Below are 20,201 nucleotides of genomic sequence, written 5' to 3'. Positions count from 1 at the left end.
AAACCAGCAGGGGAAATGAACTCAACTCAAAAGAGAGATTATAAGTCAGAATAACAATTTCATAAAATAATACAATAAGTACAATTCTACAGACAAACAATTGGTTTTAACCCACAAAACCCAGTTCAGGCAGGAATGCCCAGTACTTCCCTCAGGGGGGGAGTTCCACAAAAGAGTGTGAGGACAGGGAGCACCCTCCTATCTCGCAGACCTCTTAACACCCAATTTATAGCCTGAGGAGTCAGGGTGCTCTGGGCAGAAGGTGTAAATAGTCTATTGATACCAGTTTCTGGGAAATGGCATGGAAGGCTATAGAATACACAGTTTTGGGTTACACCCACACGGTGATGAACTGGTCCCACTTGTTCTAACTAGGACATTAACAGAGCAGCTAAACAATCAAGCTTGCATGTTTGTTTTTTTCCCCAAAGAAGTTCTTTACAGATTTGATAAATTTTAAAGGACTCAATAAAGTGCCTTAGAAAGTATCTTAAAAGGTATCTTATACTGTGGGAAAATTTACAGTTAATCACTAACCAGTTTTTGGGGAGTGCTGGGTAGTGTAGAGTGCACTCCCACAGTAGTCTGGAGAAGCTGTGGGTGCCTCTGAAAATCAGGTCAGAATTCTTTCAAAACAGAAGTGCCAGACATCAGGTTCATTTTGTTTTTATCATACTAATGCACAATAAATAGGTGATACCAGGGGATTAATTTGGCCAATGTTTGTTGGTTTGTTTTGGCCCTGTAGTCGTTGAATCCATCTTTCTAACCTGCTGGAGAACTTTGTCTTGATTGCAATTGCCAAGCAGTTACAAAGATATCCCACCACTTGGCTTCCAGGTTGCTGGGCTCCCACTGGGATAAACTGAAACCCATCCTGTCATTTCAGTGGGGGGAACAGGGAGCACAATGACTGCTATAAAAGACACTGATTTAAAAATAAAAGTGGGGACCCCTCCTTAAAGAGAACCATGAAATATAGACTGAAAGGGATCCTTTTCACTGCACATTCCCTCTGCACTGCCTGATTTGCTTACTGTTAACTATCTGAGAGCAAAGTGTTCTTGACTTAAATGAGTTTCATCCCTGAGCTTTAAACAGTACGAATATCTATCCTTTTAGTCGCCCCTTCAACCTGTGTTTTCCACTGCTGCATGCAGCTATACATGAATATGTCTTTCTTAACATGTAACAGGGCTGTGATAATAGATTGTTTATTTCTGGATTGCAGAAGCTCTGAAAAGAAACAAAATGCTTATGAAGAGGAAGTCTAACTTTACCATCTAAGGATTTTTATGTTGTTTTATAAACAGTTGAACTACAACACATGGGCAGTATGAGTTCCCCTTATCTCTAGGATGCCTAATACTTTCAACATTAAAATATCATTAATTTTGTTTGGAAACTCTGATATCTCTGTGGTTTTCAAATAGGCTTTGAAATTTGGCAGCAGTGTAATCTTGGAATCAAGAAAATGCTTTTTGTGAGAACTACGTAGATCTGTTCAAAACTAGCCAAATTATAAGATGTCAAAATCCTGACCTTTCTGTCTTTCAGATGGCACAGCTTGGTTTTGGCTCAGTACCAAAGTTCCCCGAGATCTGCTAATGCTGAATGTGTGTTTGGCCAACCTCTTAGCCCTGCAAACTGGAACAAGTACTAAGACAGGACATGCTAAGCAGATCCTTCTCCTTATGCTTCTGCCATCATTTTCATGGGCATCCAAGAAACCATTCATTCTGGATTTTTCTCACCATGATGAATGAATTCTCACTGCACTTTTATGCTGTTGGCTTGTTAACCTAAGACTGCAGAACCTGCAAAAGGATTCTCATTCCTTTGGATGGACAATGCCATCTTGAGGCTTTCCTGCTGACTTCCTACAACAAATCTGAGAAATGGGTACTGGCATACCTAGTGAAAGGACCTTCTCCTACAGATAAAGCCTGCTGTGGTTTGAGTAAAGAAAAAATCTCCTGTCAGCTGAAACACGCCAGTGCTATATTTTATTGCACAATTTTGTTTAAATTGAGAATATTACTTTCTGCTATCTTTTAAAGTTGTTGTTGAAGCAAACAGCATGCTGCATTTACAAAGGCACCTCCAGTATGATCCAGTACAACTGTGTTCAACAGCAGGGTTTACTATGTAAGTTTGTATCTGAGCTTCTCAACCAAATTTCACAATATGTCCCAGAGCAAAGCACAGTTTCTGTGAATATAGTGTTATAGTAAATTTGTTTGACAAATAAAGGATATCCACTGAGCAGGAGTAAGAAAAGGGTTTTTTTTGGCTTGGATCTGCTATTATTTGTTGTATTTTCACTTAGGTGCAGGTAAAATGTGCATGCAATATAATATTTTCACATTTTTTGATGCAACTATGAGATTATGGACTTGAAGAATCACAGGCTTTGTTTACATCCAACTCTGTCACAAAGTCTCTGTCTCAGACTCATAGTTTCATGTGAACTCTAAGGCATTTAATGAATGCAGACCCTAGAGACAACTTTTATCTGAGCATGAGCTATGCTGCCCTGCCATCTTGGTCCCTAGTAAATCTCTGTTCACTTACAACTTTGGATGTCATCAGGGGCATAATCATTTATGAAGTGCCATAAGTTATCACAGATCCTGCTATGAAAAGCTTAAAATGTACAAGGCACAAAAAAGTAAGTTACTATAATGACAGCTGCAAAGCTGTTTGGTTATTACAGAAGCTGGCTGTAAACAGACCTCTCTACTTTGGGACTTGTCTAGCCTTGAACCCCTCAGAGATGTGGAAGTGGCTGGGGCTGCCCAGTATGATCCACTTTTACTGGGTTCTTCTCAGCTGGTTTTCTGAGCCAGAAAATGTTTTTCTGCATGGGGGTGTTGGCTTTCTTAGTATGGGCATCTCTAAAGTGAAGGGCTAACATACAGATGCTTTGTCCCGTGCTCAACATTCAGTATTATTTATATATATAAAAAAACTCCCAAAACACTTTAAGGCTTTCATGCCTGTTAGCATAATTTAAAGGCTGGAAACAAGGAGGAGCTAGAAGAATATAACAGGTGAATACTGATCTTGACCAACACTCCATGAATAACTCCCAATAGATAGATATCAAAACAAACGCGATTAAATTCCTGATAGGAAGTGTAAACCTATAGAGGTAGAACTGATGAAAAAGCAAAAAATACTTGGACATATTCCTATCCAGGCAATAAACCAAGTGGTGTACCTTTTGAGTCATTATATGATGATGGAGTGCAAGAATTTTCTACACCAGATATACACTCTTTTCATATGCAGGGATAAGGCATGCAGAATGGATAAAATGGGAAAAGTCCTTTGATGGTGATGTTAAGATTATGAAGCAAATAGCCTGAAGAGAGCTTGTGCAGGCAATGAAGAGGAAGTAAATAGAAAACAAAGCACAGGAAATAGGGAGGTGGTAACTGATGAAAAAAGATGCTGTATTTGTGTATCATAGATACAGGGGAAAGGTTCACAAGTTGGAAAGAGGAGATGTGTTTTGGCATGGGAATGAGAACAACAAGGTTACCCACTTCATAAATAAGGGAAAGGCTGTGGATATGTCTACCTGGGCTTTAGTAAAGCCTTTGACACTGTCTCCCACAGCATTCTCCTGGAGAAACTGTCTGCTCGTGACTTGGATGGGTGTACTCTTTGATGTGTATTTAACTTTCTGGATGTCCAGGTGCAGAGAGTGGTGGTGAATGGAGTTACATCCATGGTCACTAGTGGGGATCCTCAGGGCACAGCACCAGAGACAGTCCTGTTTAATATTATCAGTGATGTAAAAGAGGGGATTGAGTGCACCCTCAGTCAGTTTGCAGGTGACACAAGTGTCCAAGTGGCCCAGGAGGCAAATGACATCCTGGTTTGCATCAGACATGGTGTGCTGGTTTAAAAGTTAACCAGCAGGGGGAATGAACCCAACTCAAAGGAGAGATTATAAGTCAGAATAACAATTTATTAAAATAATACAGTAAGTACAATAATACAAACAAACAATTGGTCTCAACCCACAAAAACCCAAATGTATAACCCAGTACCCTGGGGCCTGAACAAAGTGGTGTTCCTTGGGCCCTGTTTGAGTCCAAAGTAAAGGGAGAGGGGAAGAACCTGCTGGTGGGAGAGCTGCTGCAGTCTGGCCAGAACTGGTGATCGCAGTCCAGTGGTGGTCTAAGTCTGGTTGAGAGCGATGAGATGCAGCCGTCCTCTGGATCCCACGAGTGGGTTGAAAAAATGTTCCAAAACTCCAAGATTATATATCCTCCAGTTCAGGCAGGAATGCTTGGTACTCCCCTCAGGGCGGGGAGTTCACAAAGGGTGTGAGGACAGAAACATCCTTCTATCTCACAGGCCTCTTAACACCTAGTTTATAGCCTGAGGAGTCAGGCTCTATGGGTAGAGGGTGCGAATAGTCTATTGACAACAATAGTCTAGTTTCTGGGAAATGACATGGAATGCTATAGAATACAGTTTTGGGTTACACCCACCATGCTCTATGGGCAGAGGGTGCGAATAGTCTATTGACAACAATAGTCTAGTTTCTGGGAAATGACATGGAAGGCTATAGAATACAGTTTTGGGTTACACCCACCATGATGAACTGATCTCAGCTGTCCTAACTAGGACACATGGTGTGGCCAGCAGCACTAGGGAAGTGATTGTCCCTCTGTACTCAGAACAGAGGAAAGGAGGCTCAGGGAGACCTTATCACTCTCTACAACTACCTGAAAGAAGGGTGTAGTGTGGTGGGGTTTGATCTCTTCTCCAGGTAACAAGTGACAGGACAAGAGGAAATGTCCTCAAGTTGTGGCAGAGGAGGTTAAGGTTAGGTTTCTTTGCTGAAAGGGTGCCCAGGCATTGGAGCAGGCTGCCAGGGGAAATGTGGAATCACCATCTCTGGAAGTGTTAAAAAAATGTGTGGATGTGGCACTTATGGACATGGTTTAGTGATGAACATGGCAGTGCTAGGTGACAGTTGGATTTGATGATCTTTAGAGATCTTTTCCAATCTGAACGATTCTATGATTTTCAAAAACTATGTATACAGAGAGTTTTAATCTTGATTTCCTATGCCCTGAGGTGGGAAGTTTGTGCACTCCTATCACAGAGTTGACTTGTAAAGCTACAGATGCTAATGAACAAACAACTAATGAACAATCCTTTCATAAAATTCAGCTACAGTCTTGCAACTACCTCCTGCAGAGCTGAATTTCAGTCTGAATGCACACTGCTGAAGGAAATGTTTCCTTTTCTTTGTTGTAAAAGCACTGCCTTTGCATCTCTCATTTTTTTCAGTCTACTGTTGCGCTGCTGGAGACAGCAGATGGGCTCTGAGTTTCTGTGGTTTTCATGAGAATTCTCAATGTTTCAGCCAGGTATCTTTAAACTTTTTGTTTTCTTTAGCATTCAAATCATATTCATCTTTACAAGCTCTGTGTGTACCTGAGACTATTTATCCTCTACATTATCCATGATTTCACTCTGTATTAGAGTAAGAGAAGTTGATATACAAAGAACACCTTGGCAGAACTGAGTATATCACTTCTAGCTTTTTGCTTTGTGTTTTGAATAATGGGCAAGTTTTGTTACAATTTGTAGAAGTAAAACAGTATTGTGCTTAATACCACTATACACCCAAATGAACATTGCTAACATTACTTGCTGACAAGAAACAGAAATACATTTTATTGTAATTCTGTATTTTCCTTTGCAAAGAATCAGAGTTTATCAGCATAAAAAAAGGGTATTTTTAAAGTATTATTTCTGATTTATCAAAAAATGGTTGTAATCTCCAGTATTCAACCATCTTAAGCCATGCTACAAGAATTCAAAGAGAAAGTGCAGCAGGAATTTCCACTCCCTGTAATACTTACTCATTTTTGTCTTATTCTAATGAAGAAAACTGCTGGGAAAACCAAGATTATTTTATTTCTTTTGTCAGTCTTATCAAAACCTTTTAAAGTCACTGTGATTTCCAAATAGGCAATTACATCTCCTATTCCTCCAGTTGATGTTTAACTTTGAATACAACAGCTTTTCAAAATAAAACTTCCTCTTTCAAGGCATGAGTTCTAAGTGTATCATATAACACCACTGTCCATAGCAGCAACTGGCATAACTTACTATTATTTTTTATCACTCTGAAGAGCACCTGTTCATTATTACTTTGATTTTTTAATTTTAAAAAAATTTAATACGGACAAGCCGTTTGCCCAATGATCCATGATTACTTGACTTCTTTTTTAATTTATTATCAAAACTTTTTGAAAACCATGTAAATTACATCTCCCACATTGTTTTTTATCTACGGATTTATAACCTACCCAAATCCTGTCAGGTTAAATAATGTTTACTTGTACTTTGCAGTTTCCATAGGATTGTGAGGAGGCCAGGTAGTCGTGTTGTTCCAAACCCCTTCTTTGATCACTTTTTTAACATTCATACTAATACAATAACATTACTGCAACAACTTTTAAGATTCTAGATATGACTCCTACTCTGAAGAGTATGTTCTTTATACTGTTAAAATCTCAACTTTTTCACAACTTAATTTCTTAGGGTTTCCCATTCTTACCTACCCCAGTGAGTTACATGAACTAAATTTTTTAGATTGTTCACAATATCTTCCAGAATAAAAAGTACTAAGATTATTAGTCTATGTGCTTTTTTGATAGTACTATTCTAAATTTTATGCTATGATATTCTTACAATATATTTTACCTGACTTCTCAATTTGGCTAACTTATACCCATTGACATGTTCTCAGTCTTCAGTTAGTCTAGGATAAAACTGAAATATGAGACTGCAAGCTATGGTGCTGAAAGATATTTCAGTGGGAGCTTCTCTACATTCTTGCTTAATGTTGGGACAAACTAAAGGAGACATGCTGTATCTTTTGAATAAGAGCTAACTAGATATCTTTACCAGTAATGTTATAACATCTTGTAAAAATAGGGTCACAACAACCTGATTTTTTAGCCAAGCTCTGACTGAGACCACTATCCTATATTCTGACTGTTCTCTGTTTTCATTAGTGTAAAACTGGGCTTTAACAATTCTTAATTACAGGCTTTAGGAACTGAAGGGGGCATAGGGATTTTGTTTGATCTCTGACATAGCACAAGCCATGTCTTTTTACTCTCACTACCTGCATCACAGTCTATTAAGTATCCCTCGGCCTGTGCTGAATGTAATACATTGTGTTCAACTATAATTTTCACCAGAATGTCTATTTTTTTGTATAGATACATCAAGAGATGGAGATTCAATTATTTGCTTTGTGCAAAATTAGCCCTCACTCTCATGGGCAGTGTAGTGGGATCTTTAAGCTAACAGAAAGCTGAACCAAAAGCTTTCAACCTGCATTTATGAACTGAAGCTTTTGTTCATCTCTATATTATTCATCAGTTTTTGGCTGTTTTTTTCCTCCATTTCCTTTCAGGACTGTCTGTCCAAGATCAATTCGTCAGATAAATCCCAACACTGCACAAAAGATGATCCTTCTTCAAAAAATCAGTAAAATGTCACTTACAGGAAAACCAGTACATGACAATTTTTAAATTTTCATTTATGTTGCAGTTTGTTCACCAGCAAGCTATTGAGTGCATTGTACAATTTTGTAGTATGTTAAGGCAGGAAGAACTACGAAGAATTTATTTTGATTTTTTTTGCAAATCAAGTGATTAACAAAAATTTTTAAAAATTGCCAATGTTTTCTGATTTTTGCTATTATTAGAGGAGGGTCAAGTAAAGGAAGGAGAAAAACCAGAAGAAGGAGGAAAAGAGGGGAAGGGAGGAAGGGAGAGAGGGAGGGAGGAAGGAAGGAAGGAAGGAAGGAAGGAAGGAAGGAAGGAAGGAATCTACCAGATATCATCAGCTGCATCTGTAATTTATTTTAGATAAATGTAGGCACAAATAAGAAGCTATCTGCCTTCTTCCAAGAACTGTGAACATAAAGATAACATTCTGTGCTGCATAAACATCAAGAAAATATTATTAAAATGGTATGTAAAAGAAATTTAGAAAAGTCATTTTACGGCACTCCATAGTGATTTAACCCTTTGTGAATTTCCTACCTAATGTCAACTGAACTAAATACAGGATGAATTAGATCAATTAAATAAAATTATTGAAAAAGTGGGCTTTGTCTTATCAGATAACCAATTGCATGTCACAGTATTTTTTTCTTTTCTTTTTCTTTCTCTCCTGCCTTGATTTTGTATTAAACTAGAAGCCTGAAAACTATAAAAACTCATCTATAAAAAGCAGTAAACAAAAACAGACCTACAAACAGAGCTGGGATCTACAGAGATTTTATGAATACTCTAGAGAAATCTGTTGTCATGATTTCAAGATTAAACATTTACTTGGAAATTCTCCATTGAATGAATTAGCTAAGCAAATGAGTCTTAAAATTTGGCTTCTAAATTTTGTCTGGAAAAGCGGATGCAATGTGTGTTATGGTTACTGTAAAGCAGAGCTAACATCTGAATTCCACAGTTCCTCCACCTTTTTTTGGTGAGAAAATAAGTTATCAAATATCCTGGACTATTTGATTTACTTTCAATCATCTAAGCATTTCCAGCTATTGATCCAAAGCTTCTTTAATAGGATACCTTTTAACAAAATAAAAATAAAAAATTAACCACTATATACTCAGAAAATCAACACACAGTTCTAAAAACAATCTTATTAATACATTACATAGAAAGTGTATATCGTGATATAGAGCATGAGAAATGTCCAGCTTTGTAGCCTTAAAACAATGGAAAACTGCCTGTAAGAGGTATCTATGCTCTAAAAGGTATGTGTAAATATGGATATAATTACTTGTGATCAATCACAGAGACTTCGTGAGAGTGAATGCAATTGTTAAAATGTTGGTTTAGGTTATTAAACAAGTACATGGGTAATAGATTTCAAACACAGTATATTATATTATATTCCATTTTACCTTTGAGGGGTTGTTACATACTAATTTGAAATTATACAGGAGCTTGGTAAAGTTGTAAGTGACCTTCTGATTTAATGATCATAATCCAGATGTCTACAGGACATTGCTCCTATGAAAGTCTCAGGAGAAAGAGATTTTTCATAGGATTTCCCAGCTGAAAATTTTGTCTCTCTTCAAAAGAATACTGCCTGTCATGCCAACACCTTGGGAGATTAGCTCAGTTATTAGCAATCAACAATCCCATTTTTTGGCTCTCTTCAAATGAGTGACTGAGCTGTATAATCTGAATGATGAGTCTCTTCTTTAATCATGATGTTCTTGTGGGAAATAAATAATGATTAATGATGTCACTGGGGATTAAGTTCTTTTGGTTGCTATTCTGTCCACCAAACCATTAAAACATCTGTCTGACCTAATATTTGCTCTGTTGATAAGATTCACCAAGCCTATATCTTCAGATGCAGTCTGCAAGAGATGGTCTGATGTCTCAGCTTGATGGGGTAAATAAATAAATGAAAAGACCACATCAACATAAATAAACCATTTAAAGAGAGTTTAGGCCTCCCCTACTATCTCATTCATTAAGTGTAATTATTCCATAATATAGGAGTAGACAGAGGTTCTCAAGGGTGTCCTCAGTCAAATATTAATTTGTATGAAAGTAGAATGTGAATTAAAGGCAAAATTATTTTTCCTCATATTCTTGTAATTTGGACAGGAATAGGTTTAACTAGAACAATTCTTAGTATGGCCAGAATTATATTTTACTTCATATATGGGGCAGAAAAAGGGTAGTCATGTGGGATATGTAGCAGTTTCACTGGTTATCCTTGTCTTCCTATCCATTGCATCTTGGTTACATGCTGGTACCACACAAGGGTCATCGCGAGCCATTTAGACATCACAAAGTTCTTTGTAGACAAACCCTGAGAAAACAAACAGAGAAGCCTTCTTCAAAAACCTCTTTTGAATGGGCCTGAATGATCCGAAGATCTGGGCTAGAAGAGGAAGGAAGCAAATATGCCAGTCAGCTGCTGACTTCCATTTCCTTAAATAATGGTCACTGTGTCAGATGCAGTTCATGGTGTCCATGAAATTGGGACTTCCCCTGCACACCGTAGGCTGGAGTTAGTTTTACCACTGCACTGTGCCTTGCTATGGCCAGGATCAGCCACAGCCATTTCATGTGACACTAAAGGTACAATTACCTGCTGATCAATCATATGTGGTGGAAGAGAAAGAAGTTCAGATTTCTTTAGCCCTCCTGGGAAAGCTGTGCCTAAAACAACCACTTACAGTCCTAGCAATTTAAGAGGCAAACATCAGTGTCTCATTTGTGCTGAACTCCACTATATTCTTCTCTACTGGTACCAGAGGACCTTGAACACAAATGGGAATCGGACTCTCTATTTCTTTTGCACCCTTCAGCACAATCAGCCCTAATTTGTACTTAGACTATATTTGTCCTACTCCTTTACTGCTACTTTTTTCCTGCTGCCTCACAAGAGTCTGAATTAGTCAGCGAGGACAAATCTTGCAATATTTTGCTGTGATTGGGAAGCTGCAAACCATTCCCAAGCAGTGCAATCTTGGTTAGTAAAATCCTCTCAGTTTTCCATAGACTGGACAAAGAGAAAGTAAGAGACAGTCAGCCTGTAGAGCCAGCAGAGGAAAGCTGGTGTCTGTCAATGGCTAAGGGGCTTGTGTGCCATATGCTGTACCTGCAGTGTTTCAGCAACTGAACTGCAGCATCAGAGTTTGCAATTATTTTCCTTTTTTCTTGACCTCCATGGATGCCTTCATCTTAAAAACAGAGATGGAAAAATCTTATCTATCATTTCTGATAACATACTGATACATTTGGTTTAAAAAAGAGTCCATTTGTATTACTAGGAAGTGTTGAGGTAACGTTGTCCCTCACAAAAGATTTTATACAAATACTGAGAAGAGGAAGGGGACAGCAACATGTGGAATAAATAAGTATCAAGTCAAAAACTGTCTTTTTGACATCTCTGCATGCATGAGAGTATTTGTTGGGCTATATAAAGCAGTCCTTTTCCTTTGCTCTCTTCCCATTAACGGTTAAAGAATTTCCTTAAGGACTGTCAGGAAGATGCTTCCTTCCCTTTATAGCTGAACCCTCTATCAAAGGTAGCCTTGTTCTGGGAGTGTGTAGATACAAATTTGCCCAGTCAGGTCTCCTGACCTACCTAGACCTATTTCTATTTCACAGACCTCATGAGAACAGTCCCCCAATAAAACAATCTCCACTTGCAGAAGGGTCAGCACCAGGCTTCCGCATAGCAGAAGAGAAAAATCAGTAAGAGACACAGTGTTTTACAATTTTCAATATTTTTTTTGCTAAATGAGAACATAGGAGAAGGCTTTAGATACACGTTGGATAGACAGCCCTAATGACAAACAAGAGCCTTTGACGAAATGAACAGACTCACTCTATCCACCAAACACTTGGCAGAACTTCCAAATTTCAGACACCCAACCATCAGGAACCCACGTCCTTCCCTTCAAAACTGAACTAAGTTCACAAGTAGAATTTCCTTCCCTTCTAGTTTGACTCTCTGTCCTCTAAGGCAAAGCCTTTTTATAGCAGCAGCTGCAATTGCACACAGCTGGTCAGCTTCCTGCCCCTCCTTGGGCTGCAGTTAACTCCTTCCCTGCCTCTTGGTGTGCATGGACTGTACACAGCTCTTCATTATCCTTGGCACTGCCCTGCTCTCAATAGCTTTCTGAGCCTTCAGAAACTCACTGCACCACTACTTTGTTATCTCCTACCTAAAGACTCGTAGCATATTCCCTTGTAATTTAACTTGCTCGATTAAACAAGCAACTTTTCCCATGGAATTCACTCCTTGCTTTTTAAAGAATGTACTGGGGAAAAGAGGCATTAATGACGGAAGCTTTGTCTATGTAATGATGCTTTCCAGAAAGGTGCTTACACCTGACTGCAATGTGTGGATAGGATACCTCCCAGAGTGTTGCTCTGAGGTTTGGACTGCAGAGGCACCCGGCAGGGTCAGTTCAGTCTGGTCAGATCACTGACATGCATATGCATGCTCATGTATACATCTGAAACATTAGTCTTCAATATATCATTTGAGTAACAGAATACCTTCAATTGTGTTACTAGGGGCCATTAAAACTCGAGCTGTGGAAAGACTGATGTTTTCAAGGGAAACTGTTTGTAAATTAGCTGGAGTATGTATCTGAGAAATGACATCACTTGTAAAAAAGAAGTGTAGCTCCCTAAATTTTCATGTTCCTATTCTGCTTAAATTTTCAAAATCACCAGTTCACTTTTGGGCAGAAATACTGGACATTTCAATCTGATGATCAATTTATTTTTAAAGGCATAGATAATTAGAACAAAAAATAGGATGAATAGGTAGGGTTGTTCTTTTTTAAAGCTATAAAGTATCAATAAGAAAGCAGCCTCATATTCATACCCCTGACACTGATACTGCAGTCAAACATCTGATAACTCCTATGAACATGGATAGTGAGAACTCTTCCACACAATGTCCTCTGTGCATATGCAATTCCAGGAAGCCTGAGCTAATTTATCACCCTAATATTTCAAAAAATCTGGCCCTGAGTGTCTGCAAAATGGGTGAGTATATTAAAACATAAAACTTGTTACTGTTCAAAGAGACAAGCCATTTAAAAGAACCAAATAATTTTTCACAATTACATAATAAAGCCAAATTTGAGTTTGTTATTAGACACTGAAATGTGCACTTTATTGCACCTAAAAGGGAAAAAAAAAGGCTAAAAATAACACTTAATTATCTGCTGGTTGTTTCCAGACACACAAAGTGCTGAGGTTTTGTCCTTCTTAAGAAGATTATCTTCGCTTTTTCCTCTGGAATGCGTGTAAAACAGCTCTTGCCTTGCTGCAAGCTTTAGGAAAAAAGTTCACTGCTAAATTACCTGTTGTCTGGGGAGTTACATTTTGCAATAAGCTGCTGAAATTGCATTTTAATAAGGAGTCTTGACCTGTACTTTGTATTTCCCTGCAAGGCTCTACAAGCCACTTTTCTTATGGAGGTCCTGACCTGAGAAGCTCAACCTGGCTAACCACAGCCAGAGGGGGATAAAATGCAACACCTAGGAGATTTCAGTAAACAGTAAAACCATTCCAACTTAATCTGTGCTAAAATGCTTGGAATGTGAGAGCCACTGATGATGCCCCTTGTCTGTGTGTCTGACTGAATCCTTTCTTTTCTGGGAGGAAAGCAGAGCCTGGGAACTAGGCCAAATGCCTGCCACTTACCTTAAATTGATCAGCCACTTTAAGATTAAAAACACTGAAAACTGCAACACCACGAAAACAAGGCTTCCTTCACATTAAATGCAAAATGCAACATTGGACTTGCTGTGATCTTTTTTCTGTTTTGCTCAGTGTGTACTTTTTTCCATTTCTACTCAAAGGTAGAAGCCAACAGTCACAGCATCTTGGCCAAGTATTCATTAGGGTTTATAAAAAAGAAATTTATGGTTATTTAGGAGTTGGCACAAAAGCACGTTGCTGCTGGAGAAAAATATAGTTTTGAAACAGTTTGAAACACTGCATGTATTATTTCAAGTAAAAGTTATATTCTATCTTTGCCTGTTGTATTTAAAGAAGTATTGAAGTATATGATTGGGATAATCAGCAGGTAAATTTCTCAGTGGTTTTATGTACTCTAAATATTTAGTCAATTCAAGAATTTACTTTGTTCTGCAAGATTTATTTCATTGCTGCAATAAAAATAAGTGCAGAGATAAAATAATGGAACAAAGTCATCATTCTTTGAAGCAGGTGCATCTACATGAGTTTTTTTCCTATGTCTGTCTTTTCTGGAAGAACTAATTAAGAGTACAGTAGCAAAAGCTTATTTGTCAGAAAAAATTCAGGCTGCATTCATACTTACATATGGATATACCCAGATGATGGTACTGGTAAAGTCTAGTAGAATGGCACTTTGACTTGTAGATTTAATGTCATTTCCTGAACTTAAACAAGTTTTAAATCAAAATTATTGTGTCTATATGTGGTTTTCTCTGTGTGGAGTAGCTAGAAATATTTTCTCTCTAAGACATGTTGGCAGAAGTGCCAATATGAAACCTGGTGTCCTGTAATTTCATTAGTTCTCTGTGCTCCATGTCTTAATTGAATTATTTGAACAACTTCTCTTTGCTATTTCTTGACACAATCATAAAAATCACCATTATGCAACATAACAGTTATTCACGTAACATCACAATGCTGGTGCTGTGCATCTGCAGTCAGTCCTGTGGGGGAGCATCAGTGAGTTTGTGCTGGGTGGACTGTGGTGTCCATGCAAGATCCCTGGGGACCACTCTGAGCGTTCACTCAGGGGCCCAGGATGAAGGTGAGGGGTAGTACGCTCCTGCTCTGCTGCTGTGTGCCTGCCAGCAGCTGGATTTTCTCCCTTCTCTCTTAGGAGAGTAATGTGCTTGTATTTAATCCTTTTCTTCTCATTTTAATGTCAGATTAAGCAGAAAAGACACATGACTTTCTGGCCTTGGATGTCTTAGAAGCTGTAAGATGCTGGTCCTCCAGTGAGTTGCCTTAATTAGGGGGAGGTCAGCTAGCGAAAGAAAGCCAAAAGTAAAACAGAATAATATACTCCCTTGGAGGCACATTATTGGTTAAAAGAAAAGCTCATGTTAGATTTACAAAACCTAGTGCTCAAGAGTGTCTCATTTTAGATTTGTCTCTACATATTTCTGTATCTGTGGCAACATCTAAAGTCACTGAGCAGTATGGACACAGCACAGGAAGACAGATGCTACTAAGACCTGGAGATCTGTACTCACGACTGCACAGCTCTTTGGGAACAGAGACATTCCTCTCTCCTCTGAACCTTGAGGAATTACTTGGTGTCTTCTTGCCCCCTACATGAAAAAAGCCAAAAGAAACATAAAGCAACCATTGCTTCAAAGAACTTACAAGACAAATTATAACGGTAGCATCATTTTCCTTTTTGAAAATGCAGCCAGTAACCTTGGAGATCTTTTTCTGTTTTCCATCAAGATAATATATAAGCCCAGTTGTGGATTTGTAAGTTGCATAGAATGCAACTAGTGAGAAAGTATCACCTAAAAGACAGAAGGCAATGAGGAATATATACTCTGCTCTGGTGTGTGGAGGCCTCTCAGAAAAGGCATAAGGACCTTGGGTTAATCAATGGTTTCACTTAACATATAGCCAAAGGTAAATGGTTGTGGAAAGTAATGAGACTATTGCTTGTGGAAATCTTTGTTTTTGAAATTCCTGAGCCACATGATATCTTTTCATGATAGACTTTCTGTAAGGGCTTTTGGAAACCATTTAGACTTTTACTACTTCTGAAACCATTTAGACTTTTAGTACTCAAAGCATCCTTGGATAATGGGCTCTGTGATGTAATTATATACTTTATATTCCTCTTGCTTGTTTTAAATCTCCTGTGTGAGAATTTTATCTGGTGATTCCTTATTCTTGAGATAGGTGTAAATGAGCAAGTTACTGTTCCTTGGCATCCTCTCCTTTCTCTACCCTCCGAATTTCTACACCGCCCACAAAATGGTAATACAGTAGCATAACATTGTTTTCCCACTTTATTCTTGCTTTATTTCTCAACCTGTTTTTATGGTTTTGCTTTTTTTTGAAGTCTTAGGCATGGAACCAATGTTTTTGGAGAACTAACCAAAATGAGCCCAAGATTTCTATTTAGTGCCATTTTTAGTGCACAGTTATTTTATCAAGCGATATCCTGAGAACCTTCTTTTTTCCTCTTTGTATTAAAATTCACTATAGACTACAGGTAGTGAAGACCAACTATTTACTCATACCTTTGTCCCCTGATTGCTAACTACCTTTTTTGCTTATGGAATGACCTTCCTCCAATGACATTTATAATAATTTCTCTTGAGGAGCATTGTCAAAAGACCTCTTGGAAATTCATGGAAGCTGTAAAAGCCATCAAATAGAGTACAGCAAAAATCTTCAATGGCCTGTAGAGGTGTGATTTTTCTGCAAAAGGTCTGTCAAAGTCTCTTCTAATACCTTCTAATACATTTGAATTCAATATTTTTACACCATTTTTCTAGTGTGGAAGGAATATTTGTTCAAATTTTACTTTGAAAGCCTTTTTAAAAATTGAAACATTGGCCACCTTTAGTTCCTTTAATTCAGTTTGTTGTTTGAACTGAAGTGATGACATATATAAATAGCAGATCTCATAGTTCAGCAACATCTGGTTCTGGTGATTTTTTCCTGTTTATTGGATAGATTTGTTTGAAACCTCTTCTGCTGACATGGCAATTTGATACAGTGACTCAAATTCTTCACTTCTGAAGAAAGGCTGTGTGGATTCTCCCTAAGACTCTTTGTGAGGAATATCAATACAATAACTCATTTAGCCACTTTGCCATGGCTGAATCTTTCTCAAGTGCTTATTTTAAATTGTAATCACCCATTTGGCAGGGTCTGGCAGGCTTCCCGCTTCCAATATATTTGAAAAAGTTTTTATTCCTAGTTATCTACTCAGCTAGTTATTCCTCAAAATATTATCTGGCCTGGTTTATTATGGCTTTACTTGCTCAGTCTTACATACTCTCAGATTTTCCTTACATGAACACAACTTTTACTTTTTGCAGGACCAAGTAGTCTCTTTAAATTTCTAATATTGTTCTCTACTGTTGATTGATTGATATAATGATTTTGTGTGACTGTTTAAAAGTCTCTTTGGATTGATATTATTCAATCACCTTGAGACCATAATATCATGCCAGTAAACAATCTCCATATCACATGCAAACATTTTATCCTTTTAGATTATAGGTTGTAATTTCATTTTTAAAATAGGACTCAATGAAATGAAATGAAATGCTACTGAAGAGGCTAGCATGTTTTTAACGTCCCTTCCAACACAAATAATTCTGTAATACTTTTAGACTTGCTGAAAAAAGGATTTTGAACTAAAAAATACTATCCCTCCTACCCTTTGGGTTCCTCATTGGTCCTCTTTGTACTGCTTAGAACTACATCAGGAATTGCCTTTTCTGTTATGAATTTCTAACTTGTTGGTCTAGGAGGAAAACAAGAAATTCAGTCTCTGCATTGTAACATTTCTTACACAGTCTACATGGGCATAAATAACTCTACAGTTATTACTGTACTTCTTGTTCACTTGGCTCTCTTGGTTCCCTTGATATGTCACAGTCATTGTCAGTCTCTGAGCTGGTCACTAGTGGTAGTAACCTGATGTTATACACTTATTATTTCACTGTCTCATTGCTTTCACCAATATCTGCCATTTTAATATCTTCATTTATCATTTAGTATTTCAGCTCATTTTTAGACTTATAGCATATGTGTTGAAATCCATGTAAGTTTCTTGTTAGCCCTCTTGTCTGTTTTTACATCCTCTCATTAAAGAAGGCTTTACTTCAACCTGTTCTTCACTGTTTCCTTCTTTAGCTGCATCAACTTCAGTTCTATCTTTTATTTAAGGATACAGTGGTTTATAACTTCCTATGCAGAGGATGCAGCATTCAAAAATCTCCCTCACTTGCCAGCTTTCCTTCAAACTTAAGAAATTTCCATTTGACCTTTTCTATTTTTAGCATCAGCAGCTGATCCCATTTTAGTTTAAATGAAGATCATCCTTCCGCCTTGGTTTATTAAAAAAAATCCCCTCAGAAATCCATCCTTTCTTTCCTTTAATACTTTTACTGCCATGCATTGAAACTTAGTTTTCTGTTTTTCCTGTTTGCATTGATGGTGAGATAGAGCTACTGCCACAATGCCAAGCACTTCAGCAGGAAGTACAGGAGTTCCTTTCCAGATGCTGCAAGGTTTGAAAGTTATTTAAGACCTGTATTTGAAATTCGTGGATTTCTTTTCATCTATGATATTCAGCTTCTAGGCTTTAAAATCCACTAAAGCCTAACAGAGCAGAGTTTAAACTCTGTAATTTTTTCTTTCACAAAGTTAAATTGTACTGTCTTAGCAGGTGTCAAAATCTGACCAAACTTGGAGCCTACAAGCTCTTCCTGAAATTAAATGTTAAAATATAAATGCTTCTGAAACTGGGTAAGATGTAGAATAAGAATTTATATTTGTAGGATTTAAAATTTGTTAAACCCCAAAATTTAATTTAGTGTAAGTAACGTCCTAAGTCAGAGAGCAAAATTTTGAAAGTAGAGGTCACTGTGAGGTTTAGTTGGAAACTTCTAGTTTGTGAGTAGCAAAACTACAAGTTCACCTAAAGTCCCTTAGGTAGTCTAAATTCAAAATACTTGAGTCCATGAACAGGGAACAGTGCATAGGTGAATATGCAAATATAATGTCCCAGTTCACTTTTGCCTTTACACCTTGACCTATTGAAAATGAAACTAATGCAATATTTTTGAAGGCACAAATGTTAGTTAGGTACCTGTCAACCCCTAAATGTTAATGGAAATTGTATCCCATATGTCTCTTCAGCCTTTGACATATTTCCTTTTAGACTCCAAAGTGACCAAGATGCTTTTGAAGATGCTTTCCAGAGGTCATTTTTTGCTTAAATAAGATTATATTTGAAAAAAGTAACAATTTGATGTCCAAATTATAATCCCGAGACATAAGTAGAAATACAGTGATCCAGGGGCTCAGAAGAATCAAAGGATCTGGAGATCCCAGAGACATGAAGAAGAAATCCCAAGAAAACAAAGAAGAGATCCTAGAAAAAAGGAGAAATAACTCTCTCATCTTCTGATCACATCAGTTTTTTATCAGTAACTTAAACTTTTAGTCATTGACAAGGACCCTGTAAATCATCCTTTGCAATTGAACCTACCTCCAGGAAATTACTTGCAAAGAAGCAATCATAAAAATGGTCATTAAAATGATTGGAAAAATGTTCTTTGCTCGTATAAGGAGCACACACCTGCTAAAACAAAACTCCAGCAGAAATAAAGCATGGCTTTAATTTAACACAAGAAAGGTAAGCAGGAATTCTTCAGGATTCATTCAGCTAATCAGAGAATCAATCAGAGAATAGTTTAGGTTAGAATTGACATTTAAAGGTCATCTCATGCAACCCCACAGCAACGAGCAGGGACATCTTCAGCTAGATCCTCAGAGCCCTGTCCAGCCTGACCTTGAATTTTCCCAGGGATGAGGCATCCACCACCCCTCTGGGCAACCTGTTCCAGTGTTTCAAAATCCTAACTGTAAAAAAAAAAATAAATTTTCATATCTAATCTAAATTAACTCACTTTTAGTTTAAAACCATTACCCCTTTTCCTATCCCAACAGGCCCTGCTAAAAAGTTTGTCCCCATCTTTCTTATAAGCCCCCTTTAAGTGCTAAAAGGCCACAATAAAGTCTACCCAGAGCCTTTGCTTCCCTAGGCTGAACACTGTCTCAGTCTTTCCTCATGAGAAGAGTGCTCCAGCCCTCTAATAAACTTGGTGGCCCTTCTCTGGACCCACTCCAACAGGTTCACATCTCTCCTGTGCTGGGGACCCCAGAGTTGGATGCAGTACTCCAGCTGAAGTCTCACCGCAGCACAGTAGAGGGGTAGAATCACCTCCATCAATCTGCTGGCCACACTTGCTTTTGACAGCATACAATTGGCTTTCTGGGCTGCAAGCACAGATCTCTGGCTCATGTCCAGCCTCTCATGCACCAGCACTTCCAAGTCCTTCTTGTCAGTGCTGCTCTCAATTCCTTCATTCCACAGCCTGTATTGATACTGGGTTTGACCTGACCCAGGTACAGCGCCTTGCACTTGGCCTTGTTGAACCTCATGAGGTTCTCATAGACCCACTCCTTGAGCTTGTCCAGGTCCCTGTGTATGGCATCTGTCAAGTGCACCACACAGCTTTGTGCCATCTGCAAACTTGCTGAGGGTGGACTCAATTGCTTTGTCTGCGTCATTGATGAAGACATTAAACAGTGCTGGTCCCTGAGGGACACTCCTTGTTACTGATTTACATGAGGACATTGTATGTCTCGTACCCCAAGTTCCCTGAATGTGTTAACAGCTGCACTGCACAGTTTGTCTACTGTTTGTGCTAGACGCAGGACAAATGACTGTCAAAGGTTTTAAAATTCTTACTTAACAAAGTAAGCACTATGAGAACAGGTTTTTTTTATATTTGATTTTTTTTAAGGTCACATTTAGAAACTAAATTTAAAAGGAGAGAAAGAGAAGTAGAACAAACATTGTTT

The 20,201-nt window shown here is 38.0% G+C and overlaps 1 protein-coding gene across 1 annotated transcript in view; it reads right to left on the bottom strand.

Moving 5' to 3' along the window:
- Positions 1-14,836, bottom strand: part of CDK6 (cyclin dependent kinase 6) — a 166,621-nt gene extending 151,785 nt beyond the window's left edge. The window contains exon 1 of the mRNA XM_051802194.1: positions 14,816-14,836. The gene's annotated coding sequence lies outside the window, so the exon portion shown is untranslated. The remainder of the gene's footprint in view (positions 1-14,815) is intronic.
- Between the last annotated feature and the right edge of the window lie 5,365 nt (positions 14,837-20,201).

This window comes from Manacus candei, unplaced genomic scaffold (assembly GCF_025592945.1).
Source record: "Manacus candei isolate 608988 ecotype Guabito, Panama unplaced genomic scaffold, ASM2559294v1 h1tg000056l, whole genome shotgun sequence".
NCBI lineage: Eukaryota > Metazoa > Chordata > Aves > Passeriformes > Pipridae > Manacus > Manacus candei.
Note: the sequence above shows the minus strand (reverse complement) of the source record. Positions and strands in the feature narration are given on the sequence as shown.